Here is a 16,954-nt window from a genome sequence, read left to right on the forward strand (position 1 = left end):
GCCTCCCAGGTTTTGTTGGGCCTTGACTTTAAACAATTTAGGGGAACCTCTTTAAGTCAAAAAAGCAAAATTACAAATATGAACTTTGATATAAAGGTGAATACTTATCTAGAATGGGGGGAGAATCACAAGTTTCACTAAAATATAGAAAAATAACATCATAACTCTATCAGTAATAAACTCCCTGACAAACTTCCAGAATACGTCTTCTACATTTTAATTGTATATTTTTCATGAACACTTCTTCGTGTGACAATGATATGTAAGATTTTCTATGATTTTCCATGAGGAGATGGAAATACGTAAGATTTTTCATAAAGAGGCCGATTTAGAAAAAACTTTCTGATGACTAAATCACTACTCACATTTTAGAAAATATTCTTTTAGGTTCACAAACTGTTACTAGCAATGTCATAAACTTAGTATTTAGTAAATTTACTGTGTCACAAATTTTAGTATTGTCAAATCTGGGGAAACTTACCTTTGTTTCTTTTCTTTATAAGCTATCAGATTCAAAAGAGTTTTCTCCATACTAACTTCTGGTTCTGTATATTTCAAATTGTGTTTCTCTTACCCTATTCACATACTTCTAGTGTCAGATTCTGTAGAATGTGTCTATATCATCTATAATCTCTGGCCTTGCATATTTTTTATAACACTGAGTCAGTACAGTAAGTAACAAGAGCACAGTTGACCCTTGAACAACTGCGGGGCTAATAGTGCCAACCCTCAGAGCCACTGAAAACCTGCATATAATTTACAGTAAGCCCACCATATAGGCAACACCTCATAGCCAGGGTTCCACATCCACGGAGTCAACCAACTGCAGATAGCATAGTACTATAGTTGTTTATTACTAAAAAAAGAAAATCTGCATGTAAGTAAACCCCCACAGTTCAAACCTGAATTATTCAAGAGTCAACTGTATTCCAAATGTCATTCCCTACTACAGCAGAAGGAACAGGAACATTCCTATGCCTAACTATCCTCTGAAGTAATAATGAACCACATAAACATATGCTACCCAAACTAAATGTATCCCCAGTTCAACTTTCCTTTTCCATTAGCTGGATCCCAAAAATACCTATAGGCACTCCAATGCTACATGACATGAGGGAAAATGAAGAATGGGAAGAGACAGCACTCTTCACTTAAAATACTTTACTTTTGGAAAGCCTATAGAAATGTGTGGCCATGTGAACACCTTTCTCCCCAAGTCATAGAAGAAATTTGCACAAGTGGTAAATCTCCCACATCCTACCACTCTTCTTCACGGACTGCTCTGTGACATGCCAACCACTAAACAGAAGTATTTCCCACAATTTTTGCTTTTCTCCTGAAAACCTGCATAATACAGATACTTCCCAAAGTCATGCTGTCCTTAATTTTTTTAATTTCATCTGCACTTCTTTCCCACCTGCGCCACCCCCCGCTCAACATCTCATCTATTCTCAAGCTTCATCTATGACTTAGCAAATAATCCTCACTCTAGAATGTAGTGACTAGACTATCAACTCTATGGGAAAGTGATATGTCAGCCTTGTGCTCTGCAGGAAAAAGCCTGACCCCGAGGCATCACACTTCCCCGAGGCCTTCAGGGAAACATACTGAGTAGCTCTGAAAGTTGATCTCTAGACTCATTCTCTTTTCAAGCTTCAAACCTATAATCTTCAATTCAGAGTACTCCAGGGTACTCTGGAGTACTCTGAATTTCATTTTAGTAATACCTTTTAACGGAGAAGGCAATGGCACCCCATTCCAGTACTCTTGCCTGGAAAATCCTATGAACGGAAGAGCCTGGTGGGCTGCAGTTCATGGGGTCACAAAGAGTCGGACACGACTGAGCGACTTCACTTTCACTTTTCATTTTCATGCATTGGAGAAGGAAATGGCAACCCACTCCAGTGTTCTTGCTTGGAGAATCCCAGGGACGGGGCAGCCATCTATGGGGTCGCATAGAGTCGGACATGACAGAAGCTACTTAGCAGCAGCAGCAATACCTTTTAAACTCCTAGTAAAAAATTTTCAGAGTAACATTTAAGAAAATTAAGGCACAATGAAATTATAGGCCTTGTTCAAGAAGAACACAGATTATTCTACTGCTTAAACTTCCCTTTTAAAAATAAGTCACGTAGCTCATAAGCCATACAGACCTAACCTGGAATCACACTCAGTACCCTATACGAGAACACCATAATTAGAAATGCAAAGCCTAGTGCAAGTTATCAAACATGAACAGATAAAAGACTTTTGAGAAAGAAATCAAATACAATAAATAAGACTAAATATCAATAACTAAATAACAATAAATATGCCTGCATACACGTCTTAAAATTTGTATACAGAATGTACTCAGACAACACAGAGTACATATTCAGTCATGTAGTCCTGCTCCAGTGAAAGACTCCATTGTAAACATACTACTAAAACAAAAGAGTTCCCAAGCAAATAGGACAAACTGCTGACATAAGCGTGGCACTGACGTATCTGTCTATTTGCCTTCAGTTGCTAGGATTCACTGTGTCCATTTTTCTCTAAGCTCTAAAACATGCAACTCTTTGATGTTATGAAGAGTCCATGGTTAAACAAAAAGTTGGCAGAACATTTAACATAAAAAGTATTTCAAATTCAAATCTCTAATTTCTTGAAAACACATTTTCCCTATGGTTAAAAATCAAATGTTAGTGAAATTTGAAATTTCTTTACCAAAAACAGCAACAAAAATCAATTTCAATAAAATGAAATGAAAAGGGAAACTGCATACTTCCAAGTTACTACCACAGAAATAAAATTCTGAATGCAACTATAAAAGAAAATTATCTATTTAGTCAGAAACGTTTTGAACCTGTACAATAAGAGAACTACACACTTTGCATTACTCAAAACAAGGAAACTATGTAGTGATTGAGTAAATTCCTAAATTACTCAATTAAGATCCATTTCACCTTTAGAATTATAATCTTAAGATTATAAATGAATGTATTAGACAATAAGTAAAGTGAATTTTATGTAACCTGTATGATCTATGAGTGAAGAGGCGATAAGAAATATGTTTGGTAGGCAAGAAAATAGAAACAGTGGCAACTTTCTGTAGCTCCATAACTATTAATATAATCCTATCTCAAATTATGCGTCAGTGGGAAAGCTCCCCCAGGAACTTTCATCTGCTCTTGGTACACCACAGCTGTGATGCATTAGATGGACTTAAACTACTTTTGATTAGCAGCAAAACCAATCAAATTTCCAGGAAACCTTCAGAATTCATTAATATTAAATGAACACAATTCCATTGTTTCTCTAACAGCATTTAACAATATTTCCTCACAGTCCCCACATGGCTTTCTAACTACTAAAATATTTTTCAACTTTTATATTCTTTGGGATACAACTTCCATTTCTATTTAAAAATTCAAATATTTCAAATCAATTCAATATAACTTATTATAAACTTACTATGATTTTTTAATTTAAATAAATATTTGGGAAGTCACAATTAATAATTTTTCTACCAATACAGTCCAAAGGGTCACAAACATTCAGACACAACTTAAGTGAGTGAGCACACGCACACACACACACACCCCACACACACACTACCTATACAAAGTTTTATGTAGTTTTATGTAGTTATTTCACTTGCAAAACCATTTGGCATTATTCAAAACTGAAGCATAGACATAGCCTACCACCTAGAACTCTATCCAGGAAAAACACAGCAAAGAAAAGATAATACACAGGCATCTAATATATGTAGAGAATTGAAATTATATAAAGTAAGTTAACTGTAATAAAATTTAAAATTAGACTAGAAATCAACAACAAGAAGATAACAGAAATACTCCAAACACTGAGAAATTAAATAACTTCTAAATAAGCTATAATTCAAAGAGAAAATTTAAAGGAAAATTAGAAAATAATATGAACCAAATAAAAAGTAAGATATAACAGATTAAAATTTATGACATGCAGTTAGAGTAGTCCTTAGAGGGAAAGCTAAAACACTAAATGCCTATATTAATATTAGAAAAGAAGAAAAATCTAAAATCAATAATCTAAGCTTCCGCCTTAAATTAGAAAGAGAACAAAATAAGCCTATAAGCAAGCAGAAAAAAGGTAACAATGATAAAATCACATATCAATGAAAAAGCAACAGGAAAGCAAGAGAAAATTAATAAATTGAATATACAGTTTAAAGCTTTCCAAAGAGAAAAAAGGAATTTCTAGTCCCTAATGCTATCACTAGAATATTCTACTAAATACTTAAAGAATAAATAGAACTAATTCTACATATTCTCTTCTGAAAACAAAAAAGGGAATACTTCCCAACTCATACTGGGACATCATTACTCCATACCAAAATCAGACAAAAACAGTACCAAGAAAACTATATACATATCCCTCATGAACATGGATGCAAAAATTCTCAATAAAATACTAACAAATCAAATTCAGCAATGCACAAGAATAATAATACACCAGAACCGAGTGGTACTTAACCCTGTGATGCAAAAGCTGGTTCAATATTTAAAAAACAAGCAATGTAATCCAACAAATTAACAATGTAAAGAAACAAAAAAGACATACTTTATGACCATAACACTTGACACAGAAAACTCATTTGACAACATTCAACTTTCAGCAAACTAAGAACAGAAAGAGACTTTTCTAACCTAATAAAGAGCAGGCCTGAATTCACTTAATAGATCCTTATTAAGTGCTACGTTAACTACAGCGCTACCTACGGAACTGAGGATAAGGAATGCAAGAGGGATGACACTGCCCCTGTGCTTAAGAAGCTCAACATCTAAACAGGAAGGCAATCACATACTTAACTACAGGCACTTTAACAGTAGCATATATAAAACATTATAAATGTTAAAAAAAAAAAAGGACATTCTATCCAAGGGATCAGAGGGGTAGAGGTAGAAAGTCTACTGAAATAGTCCAAGCCAGTTTTCTCTCACTTGTACAACTGCAACAGCCACCTACCTTTCTGCTTCCACTCTACCGACTCCCCACCAATAGTCGATTTAAAAAAAGCCAGAATAGTAATTTTGAAGCATAAATTACACCATGAAATTGTCTCATGGCTTCCCGTTAGAATGCAGTTAGAAAGAAGTGCAAGTGTCAACATGGTCTACAAGGCCCTATGTGATGCACGTGCTTCTTACCTCTCCTACCACTCTCTACCCAGCCATCTTTCTTACTAACTCCCAAGTATGCCAGGGTCTTTCCCACCACAGGGACCTTATCTTTGCTAGGTCCTTCAGCCCAGAATGTTCTTTCCCCAGAGCTTATGTGACCAGTGCCTTTTCAACATTCACGTGTCAGTTAAAATGTCTCTTCAGAGAGGGTCTCCCTGACGATCCTACCTGAAGCACCACCCCCACCTCCACCACCCTGGCCCATTATTCCATTTTACTTTTTCATGAAATTTAGAATCACCTGAAGTTATTTTACCATGTTTTTATTTTCTATTTACCTGTGCTACAATTTTTAAGACTCCATTAGAGCAAGAACTTCATGCATCTTGTTCACAGTACTAATCACAGTATCTAGAACAAAACTTGGCACATTTGTATGTGCTCAATAAATATTGCTAAAGAAAGATGACATTTAAGATGGATTAAGGAAGGGGGGAGGGCAGGAGGGATTGACCTTGTCAAGAGGAATAAACAGAGAAGGAGAAAAGGAAATCAACACGGTTTATCCAGTGTTTCAACTTTTACAGACTCTGAAGAATAAAGCTACAGTTGTGAGGTATCCTGAAGATTTTGTTGTGTTTTCATGATGCATTAATATTCTTTCAAACATCCCCAGTCTTTTCTTGAATACTTCGCCTGGCATGCAGATCATTAGCTCATGAAGTAATCAACTCTGATCAACACCTTTAAATGACCAAAAGATTTTCTCATGTTTGTCAAAAAACTGCCTGCTGCTGCTGCTGCTGCTGCTAAGTCGCGTCAGTCGTGTCTGACTCTGTGCGACCCCATAGACACCAGCCCACCAGGCTCCCCCGTCCCTGGAATTCTCCAGGGAAGAACACTGGAGTGGGTTGCCATTTCCTTCTCCAACGCATGAAAGTGAAAAGTGAAAGTGAAGTCGCTCAGTCGTGTCCGACCTCTAGCGACCCCATGGACTGCAGTGCACTAGGCTCCTCTGTCCATGGGATCTTCCAGGCAAGAGTACTGGAGTGGGGTGCCATTGCCTTAATCTCAGTTCTGACCCCAGAAGTTCACATGAAAATAGTAAGTTTAATCCCTATTTTATAGGGCAGGCTTTCAAATATTTGAAGACAAGTAAAACCTCCTAAATATAATTTTTAAAATAGATATTAAGAACATCTCTTGACAGTGCCTGCTGGGCCCTGGGCTAAGCACTTCATATGAATGACTCATTTAATACTCACAACTTCTCTATGGTAAAGTTATGATGACTATGCCTATTTTACTAATGAGAAAACTGAGGCCTGGATTAGGTAATTTGTCCAGGTCATCAAGCTGGAAAATGAATTCTGATGCCAGACTACAAACACAGACAGTCCAATTCCAGAGCCTACATTCTTAACTATTAACCTCACTCTCTAAATGACTCCTGCTGTTTCTACTGTTAGGGCTCCGTCACCATGTGCAACACACTCAGATGGCAATGCTAAGGCTCAAAACTTGACTCCATATCTTCTACCTAATGATGAAGGCAACACTGATTCTCATGCATTTATAAAAGCCATGATAAAATGTAAATTTAATAACAAAAAAGAGGAAAAGCAGTGTAAAAATTAATGTTTCCCTGCAAATACTACCCATTTTTATGGCCTACTATTCCTCTTTGTTCAGCACAGACTCCAAACTGAAATACTTTCCATTTTCAGAGCACAATTTTTATTTCACTACTTCTCTACCTTTGTTTTCATGATTTTCTCTTCCTAAGCAGCTATTCCACTTCTGCAGAGAATGGTATATACTGTGTTTTTCATTTTAAAATTTTATTTACTTATTTATTTTTGGCCACACCTCGCAGCATGCAGGATCTTAGTTCCCTGGCCAGGGATTGAACCCATGCCCCCTGAGTGGAAGTGCAGAGTCTTAACCAATTGAATCACCAGGGAAGTCCTCTACTATGCTTTTAAAAAGCCAGTTGTGCTGGGTATATTTCATTTGCCCCTCCAGAGCCATTCTCCATTTTTCTCCACTCTGTTGTCTGTCCCCAGAAGGCTGTCCTGAATAGACTATAATAACAGTCTCCTTTGCCCAGTCTTTTGGGTAAATTCAGCCAATGGAGACAGGAAAAGAATGAGCGAGGAGTAATGTCACCTCTAGTTAGTAATCTACCAGAGGCCAAAGCTTCTATTCAAATGCCCTCACAGTCTTGACAATAACCTCCTATTCCTGCCCTTACGTGTCCAAAGGCTGTGATAGCTACCTACTGTTGCTCACTAGATACTTCATTATCCCATGTCAGCTTCCCTTAACCCTTCCCACACTTCTATAAATCACTCCTATGGTAAGCTCTCCCAAGTTTACCCATTTGAGTATATCATCTATTTTCTGCCAAGGACCTCACTGACACATCACCACTCTTTGCCTACACCTTCTCTGTTTATACTTCCTTTATAGCACTTTTTTTTCCCTGCGCTAGATTTATCTTTGACTCTCCCAAATCATTAATTTCTTACCTGTAGTAGGCACTGAATGAATGTTTCAAGAGTAAATGGGGGTAGTGGGGAGCATTCCTGGTGGCTCAGTGGTCAAGAGTCCACCTGGCAATGTAGGAGACATGGGATCCCATATGCTGCAGAGAAACTAACCCTGTGGCCACAGCTACTAAGCTGTGCTCTAGAGCCTGGGAGCTGCAACTACTGAGCCCCTGTGCTGCAGCTACTGAGTCTGTGCTCTGCAACAAGAGAAGCCATCGCAACAAGAAGCCCACATACTGCAGTGAAGAGCGGCCCCCACTTGCTCAACTAGAGAAAAAGCCCTCGCAGCAATGAAGACCCAGACAGCCAAAAACAAATAAAATTATTTTTAAAAGAATAAATGGGGGGACATAACATTAAAAAATCAAAAGAACAATACTTCATGACATAAAAAAAATACAAAAGCCAAATTTCAGTTTCTACAAAGATTCAAAGACAAGAAAGCTAATCTATTAGGATAAAGGTCAGAATCGTGGACATTTCTGGATGTGGCAATTAACTGGGCAAGAACACAAGGGAGCCACCTATGGTGCTGAAAATGCTCCTTATTTTGATCTGAGTAGTAATAATATGGGTATATACGTATATGAAGTTTTGTTGAGCTGTACACCTAACATTTGTTCACTTTACAGTATGTACAGTAGACCTCACTAAAAAAGAAAAGGAAAAATAAATCTATATGTGGCTGCTTATGTTGAATCAATACGGCTAACACCTCATTTATCCAGAGATTCTTTATTAAAACAAGCAAAAAAGGTCTCTGAACAGACAAAATAGATGTTACAAAGTCCATACACTTTATCCATGAGAAAGACTTTCAGGCCTTTTCATCCTTACATTTACACCCAATTCCAATTAGCTTGGTTAACTAGCTTCCTGACCTACTATTGATAATCAGTAGCAAATTGGAAAGGTAGGGAGGATGTGTGTTAAAGATTGATAAGTGAGAAATAACAGCGAACAATAAGCAAGCAAGCAAAATAACCTTTAAAGAGCAGGTAAAAACTCAAGATACAAAAAAGTCTGAGATCACTTACTATATGGCAAGGAGACTTTATAAAGCACTTAAGGCATCTTTCTATCACAGCACAGTAAGAGAAACAGTGTAAAATGAAAACTCTTACTTTTTAGGGAAATAATGAACTATTTTCATCAAGATCTGTCAGTAAGCAGAAACAGGGGGAAACATATGAGAAACAGTCACATTAAAAATGCTTTTAAACTAATCACCTGTAAAAAGATAAATGTCAGTTACCAGGCATAAATGTACTTAGTTTAAAATAACCACATCTCTGGAGCTTGCTAAATAATTACAACTAATAATTTACTATCATCTTCCTCTTTGGTTTCCCTGGTGGCTCAGAGGGTAAAGCATCTGCCTGCAATGTAGGAGACCTGGGTTCGAGCCCTGGGTGGGGAAGATCCCCTGGAGAAGGAAATGCAACCCACACCAGTATTCTTGCCTGGAAAACCCCATGGACAGAGAAGCCTGGTGGGCTACAGTCAATGGAGTCGCAGAGAGTCGGACACGACTGAGTGACTTCACTTTCACTTTCCTCTTTGGCAAACTATAAAAACTAGCAGATTTGTATGCAAAGGTCTCCCTAGAAATTTTTTTTAAAGTGCATCTAAGCACTGAAAGTTTTCCTTCTATCAACACTGGTTAACTGAGAACCATTCAAACCAAATTTTAAGCATTTTTTGTAAGCCATATCTGAAAAACTAACATCAAAGTTGTTTATAGCACTACTGAACCACTCCAACGTCACTTCAAATCACCACTGTAAGCCACTTCTTTTTTTAAGAGGGAATTCCTACCCATAAGGTCTACATTAGTCTCCCAGCTCTGAATGTTCTACACTTCACTTACAAACTCTGTCACTCCTAAAGCAATCCCTCCCCTGACTAGAGAAGATTACTGCTGGGTTCTATGATTTCAAGAATGTATTTTTTAGGAATTCTCCTCCTCTTGCTATTTTCGACAACGGTATTATAAGTGTGTGCCTGTGTGTTAGTAGCTCAGTCATGTCCAACTCTTTGCAACCCCGTGGACTGTGGCTCACCAGTCTCTTCTGTCCATGGAATTCTCCAGGCAAGAATACTAGAGTGGGTTTCCATTCCCTTCTCCAGGAGATCTTCCCAACCCAGGAATCAAACCTAGGTCTCCCATATTGCAAGCAGACTCTTTACCATCTGAATAACCAGGGAAGCCCTGGAATTATAAGTAGTATCCAGCGACTAGGAAAAAATAATGCCATGTTAAGTGATAAAAAGGAGAGTATTTAATGCAGTAATTCAATGCAATAACCTATTTGGTATATGCCAAGCACAGGGCATACATAAATGAATGAAAAACTATCTGTGCATTTAAAGAAGGCAAGAAAGAGGCAAGAAAGACCTGTCAACAAATATATTCAGTGTTAAGAACAATAGTAGGTGAACACTGAGAAGGAAGTGACTCAGTTTTGTCAAGAGAAGGAAAAAAAAGAACAAAAGTAAAATCTGTAGCAGTTTTAAAATTAAGTACATGCCATGCAACTATGTGAAAAACTACAGTAGCAAAAATGAGGCCATGCAAAATTTAAAATACTTGTTGCATAAAATGTGTTAGGGTTACAAATGGCTTTTCCTATTTTCATGTTGAAAGGCAATGCGTTGTCCTCAATCCTACGAGTTTCTGTGAGTTGGAATTTCCCCTAAACTTTCTAACCTCTGTGTGCTTAGTCACCCAGTCATGTCCAGCTCTTTGCGATCCCATGGCCTGGAGCCTGCCAGGGTCCTCTGTCCATGGGGATTCTCTAGGCAAGAATACTGGAGTGGGTTGCCATGCCCTCCTCCAGGGGATCTTCCCAACCCAGGGATCAAACCCAAGTCTCCCGCATTGCAGGAGGATTCCTTACTGTCTGAGCCACCAAGGGAGCCAAGAATGATGGAGTGGATAGCCTATCCTTTCTCCAGGGGATCTTCCTGACCCAGGAATTGAACCAGGGTTTCCTGCATTGGAGGCAGATTCTTTCCCAGCTAAGCTACCAGGGAAGCCCCTGGCCTCTCGCTATTCCCTCACTATTTTTCTCCTAGAAGAATAGTAACTTACATGATTGGTAAGTTTAGACTAAAGAATTACTTAAGCATAATTCTACCTGTTGCTTTTTTGCTCTTGGGGGCCTACCTGCTAGCTGGAAGTAATTCTCAAGTGCTCCTCCACAGATGGGCTCTCCTAGCAAGCAGGGAGGATGTTCCTGGCCCTGTCCTGCCTGTGTGCAGGTATATCTATTTAGCTCTAGGCTTTATGACTAGAAAGCAAAACTGCCTGCATACATAACCTATGTCCTGCAACATGAGCTTTATCAGGAATAAAGGTGGTATTCTGATCTCTCATCTGTCACTCTTTTCTCAGTTTGTTCAGAATTTGGGAAAGAAATGTGGGTTTTATTTATTGAGACCCCTCAGACACAACTAAATTACAGTGTCTTCTCATTTAAAATAAAACCTTCACTTTCATCTTATACTAAGCAGCTGGGTGTAATATATGTACATGATTCTTCTTCAAAGACCTCATCATTCCTAGCAGAACTTTTGTCTTAGCAATGTTTGCTGAAGCAATAAATTTTCAAATAGTAAAGCTCATTCGTTATGGTGCTTGTGTGCTCAGTCACTTCAGTCATGTCCGACTCTTTGTGACCCTATGGACTATAGCCCACCAGGCTCCTCAGTCCATGGGATTCTCCAGGCAAGAATACTAGAGTGGGTTGCCGTGCCCTCCTCCAGGGGATCTTCCCTGCCCAGGGAAACCCACATCTCCTGTGTCTCCTGCATTGCAGGGAGATTCATTACCACTGAACCACTTAATTTACAACAAAAGCAAACTATAAAATGACGTATAAAGTAGTAAATAAGGTGTTCACTATGTGTATGTAGGTATTTTCCCCCTAGCAAAAAATATTTTTCCATATATTTGTAAAAATTCACATCCATAATTATTTCTGTCTGCTTTAAACCATTACCATGTAAGTAATGAAAGATCTTTAGGGAACTTTAAAAGGTAGAACAGAGTGTTAAATTGAAGAAGCAGTAAAGCTCAGTGCCTAATGACTGGAGGGCTGGAGGAATCACTTTTTTTATACAGTTTCTCTTCCTTCTGTTCGCTCATCTGTTGTCTATCTCTTATCAGCCCTGGGGTGGGGCTGCATAACTGTCAGCATGCTTAGCAGACAGTGAGCTATAAAGCAAGAATTATGAGTGAAGGCATTTGTTTGAAGTTCCAGTGTACCTCCAACCCCAAAGTGACAAACTGGAACAAAAGTTTAAGTGACAAAAATGATGGCTGCAGTAGCTGACAGATTCTTCATCTGGTAGACCAAAGGTTCTTAACCTTTAACTCTGAAACTTCAAAAGATAAGAAGCCCCAATTATCCCTTTTAATCGCTTTTAAACTCATCACTTGCATCTTTGTTGTCCTAATAATAAACAACTGCTAAAAGATTTTTCCCCATATAATCCCTCATGCACAGCCTTTTTACTCAATACAGGCTGCAAAAGGAGTTCCAGGACAATAAAAAGCATTGTCTGAAAAATATAAATTTCAATTAACCTTACCACTGATTTATTGCCAACATTCGCTGGATCATCAAAAAAGCAAGAGTTTCAGAAAAACATCTATGCCTGCTTTATTGACTATGCCAAAGCACTTGACCATGTGGATCACAATAAACTGTGGAAAACTCTTAAAGAGACAGGAATACCAGACCTGACCTGCCTCTTAAGAAACCTATATGCAGGTCAGAAAGCAACAGCTAGAACTGGACATGGAACAACAGGCTGGGTCCAAATAGGAAAAGGAGTACGTCAAAGCTGTATATTGTCACCCTGCTTATTTAACTTATATGCAGAGTACATCATGAGAAACGCTGGGCTGGATGAAGCACAAACTGGAATCAAGATTGCCAAGAGAAATATCAATAACCTCAGATATGCAGATGATACCACCCTTATGGCAGAAATTGAAGAAGAACTAAAGAGCCTCTTGATGAAAGTGAAAGAGGAGAGTGAAAAAGTTGGCTTGAAGCTCAACATTCAGAAAACTAAGATCATGGCATCTGGTCCCATCAGATCAGATCAGATCAGTCCCATCACTTCATGGCAAATAGATGGGGAAACAGTGGAAACAGTGGCTGACTTTATTTTCTTGGGTTCCAAAATCACTGCAGATGGTGACTGCAGCCATGAAATTAACAGACGCTTATTCCTTGGAGTGTTGTGTCTTTTGTTAACAAAGTACAACAAACCTTTGTTGACAAAGTAATGTCTAGTCAAGGCTATGGTTTTTCCAGTAGTCATGTATGGATGTGAGAGTTGGACTATAAAGAAAGCTGAGTGCAGAAGAACTGATGCTTCTGAACTGTGGTGTTGAAGACTCTTGAGAGTCCCTTGGACTGCAAGGAGATCCAACCATTCCATCTTTAAGGAAATCAGTCCTGGGTGTTCATTGGAAGGACTGATGTTGAAGCTGAAACTCCAATATTTTGGCCACCTGACGCGAAGAGCTGACTCATTTGAAAAGGCCCTGATATTGGGAAAGACTGAAGGCAGGAGGAGAAGGGGACGACAGAGAATGAGATGGATGGATGGCATCACCGACTCGATGGACGGGAGTCTGAGTGAACTCCGGGAGTTGGTGATGGACAGGGAGGCCTGGAGTGCTGCGGTTCATGGGGTCGTAAAGAGTCAGACATGACTGAGCGACTGAACTGAACTACCATTGATTTTAAAGTAATCTGGCATAAAGTACCAAGCAGTTCAATAATGAAAATTTTAACTATAATAACAACTCTAATATTGCATGGCATCCTTGCCAGGTGCCAGACACTGTTTCAAGAACTTCACAAGTTAAGATCATGGCATCTGGTCCCATGACTTCATGGCAAATAGATGGGGAAAATGTGGAAACAGTGACAGATTTCATTTTCTTGGGCTCCAAAACCACTGCAGACAGTGACTGAAGCCACGAAATTAAAAGACACTTGCTCCTTGGAAGAAAAGCGATGACAAACCTAGACAGAGTATTAAAAAGCAGAACCATCGCATTGCTGACAAAGGTCCGACTAGTCAAAGCTATGGTTTTTCCAGTAGTCATGTATGGATGTGAGAGCTGGATCAGAAAGAAGGCTGAGCACCAAAGAATTGATGCTTTCCAACTGTGGTACTAGAGAAGACCCTTGGGAATCCCTTGGACAGCAAGGAGATCAAACAAGTTAATCTTAAAGGAAATCAAATGTGAATATTCATTGGAAGGACTGATGCTAAAGCTGAAGCTCCAGTACTTTGACTACTTGATGCGAACAGTTGACTTATTGGAAACGACCCTGATGCTGGGAAAGATTGAGGGCAAGAGGAGGAGGAGGCAACAGAGAATGAGATGCTTGAATGGCATCACTGACTCAATAGACATGAGTTTGAGTAAACTCAGGGAAATAGTGAAGGATAGGAAGCCTGGCATGCTGCAGTTCATGGGTCAAAAACAGTCAGATACAACTTAGCTACCAAACAACAACAACAGGTTATTAACTCATTTAATCCTCACAACACCACCTCACATCAGTGAGACAGATGCTTTTATTACCTCCAGCTTATACCTGGGGAAACTGAAGTACAAAGAAGTTAATATTTTGCCTAATATCCTGGAAATACCCTCTGGCATCCAGAGATGCCATTTAAACTCTGAAGTTGTCTGGCTTCAGCATTGTGCAACACATCTTATTGCTAATGAGAACTCCAAAGACAGTAGGGAATGGAGACCCATCTCCACCTAGAGTTCTTTCCTTTACTCAAGATCAACATGAACTATCAAGAGAAATGACAGTAAGAGTAAATACAATAATAGATAACCACTGTCAATTCCAAAATATACTATGAGAAATACTAAATAGAGATGTTTGATCCCTGTTGTCAGGAAGGTTACATCTCATTTGGACATAGCAAGTATGCACATGAGAAAACATGCATTAATCAAGAAATCCAAGCTCTTTGTCATTTCTCCTAAAGCAGGTGCTTCTCCCAAACTGCCTACATTGACTAACAATACCACTCACCTTTCAGACAGCCAGAGATGAAATATCTTCAGACCTCTCTTTCTTCATATGAAAATGTTCATACTTCTCTTTGTCTCCACTGCAGTATTCTCACTATAGAGAGAAGACTCTCAGGGCATCTCACTATTCTCATTTTTCCTTCCAAGGTAAAGGCTATTTTTTTCTAGTTACAGTTCTGGCTTGTTTTCCCCTCAGAAATTTGGCGCTGTGAGTAATGTTTCAGGACATCAAGGCTACTTAATTTTACCTATATATTTATCACTAGCATTCCTTCTTGATTTCAGTTCTTCCTGTCTGAAGTATGTGTACTTTTGCTGGTAAAAAAAAAAAAAAAAAAATCAGTTTTTATTTCTCTTTCTAGAAGATTTTACTGGGCATTTACTAGTTTGACAGCCATTTTCCTTCAGCACATGACAAATAACAGTCAACTGTTTTCTGGCTTCCATTCTGTTATTAATAAGTCATCTTTCAGTGTAATTGCTGTTCATTTTTTTTGGTAAGCAACTTCTCTTTTCTCTCTGCTCTCTTTTAGAACTTCTCTTCTGTGTGTGTTCTGAATTCTGCAACGAAGGCATCTAAGGGTGGATTTCTTTTTCTTTGTTCTGCTGGGATTCAGTGGGCTTTCTGGATATCAGCTGGTATTTTTCATCAGTTCTGTAAAGTTCTATTTTACAGCCATCATCTCTTCAGATATTGCCTGTTCTCCCTTTTATTATCTCCTTTTGGAACTTCAGTTAAATTCATGTTAAACTTTTTATTGTCTAACTTTTTTGATCCCTCTTTATAACTTCATCTATTTTTTTCTCTGCAAAACATTATGGACAATTTCTTTGGATCTATATTCTGATTCACAGGTTCTGTCACTCAACTGCTGTTTAACATGTGCATCAGATTTTAAATCTGTGATAATTTTTTCATCTTTAAAAGTTCTATTTTCAAATCTGTATGATTATTCTTTAATCCTCTGTTCTGCAAACATTTCCCCAAGCTTCTATTTCATTTAAGCATATTAAACATGTTTTTGATATCTTATATATAATAGCTCCAAGCTCTGAAACCTTTGTGGGTTTCTTTTGTTGCATACCTTTTTCTGTAGGTTCTTATTCATAGTGTCCTATTTCTTTGCAAGTTTTGTTCACTTTTTACTATGTACTGCTCAATTTCCTTGGAACTTCATCTGGGGGAATTAGCTGATGTCTTAAGAAAATCTGAATTTACTTCTATTTTACTTAGAGAATTTTAATTTATTTCTATTTATCTGAGACCACTTTACATTTTTCACTTAAGGTTCCTAAGTCTACATATGCAGCATTACTTTAGATAAAAAACTAAATAAGTACTCTGATTCTAATTGTATGATATTTTTCTACTTGGGTCACTTCTTTGAGTCTCATTTTTTTATGAGGCTTCCATACACACAAAATTAAATTTGTTTTTTTCCTGTTAATTTGTCTTTTATCAATTGAATTACTAGCTCAGCCAAAGAGCCTACAAGGGAAGAAAAGAAATTTTTTCCTTCCCCATACTACTCCCACTTCTTTTTAGGGATCCAAGATTTTTCTTACTCAGTGATTTCTTTCAAAAGATATATTCTAAAATGCTTAAACTTGTAGCTTAGTTGTTTCCATTGGTTGAGTTCTTAAGGGCTTGTTATATACTGAAAGTGGCACTTAGCATATTACTTACCTACATTGACTAAACATTTGATATGTGCTCTCTCTCATGCATCCTTTTTGTTGTCCCTCCAATAAGTAATTTCATCCAATTTGTAAAGTTCTAGTCTCTACACATTTACCCACAAACTACGGGGGGTGGTTTGAAAGATCCACCAAGAAACTGAGATTTTTAATACTCTATCCAGTTTCTGACAGGTAAAGAAGATAAAAAAGTCAATAACAACACAGAAGGTATGACAAGGACATTTTACAACTTTATCAACCAGATAGCTAATAAATAGTGTACCTAACAATTGAAAAATGTATTTGTTCAAGCACATAGATTATTTATGAAAACTGGAGAAGGAAATGGCAACCCACTCCAGTGTTCTTGCATGGAGAATCCCAGGGATGGCGGAGCCTGGTGGGCTGCCGTCTATGGGGTCACACAGAGTCGACACAACTGAAGCGACTTAGCAGCAGCAGCAGCAGTAGATCATATGTTAGGCCACATA

The 16,954-nt window shown here is 38.2% G+C and overlaps 1 protein-coding gene across 1 annotated transcript in view; it reads right to left on the reverse strand.

The window, feature by feature from the left end:
- The window catches only part of PDE3B (phosphodiesterase 3B, cGMP-inhibited), a 168,641-nt gene that overhangs the window by 141,466 nt on the left and 10,221 nt on the right, over window positions 1–16,954 (reverse strand). The gene's annotated exons all lie outside the window — the stretch shown is intronic.

The sequence above is a fragment of the Bison bison genome, unplaced genomic scaffold (assembly GCF_000754665.1).
Source record: "Bison bison bison isolate TAMUID 2011002044 unplaced genomic scaffold, Bison_UMD1.0 scf7180017864518, whole genome shotgun sequence".
NCBI lineage: Eukaryota > Metazoa > Chordata > Mammalia > Artiodactyla > Bovidae > Bison > Bison bison.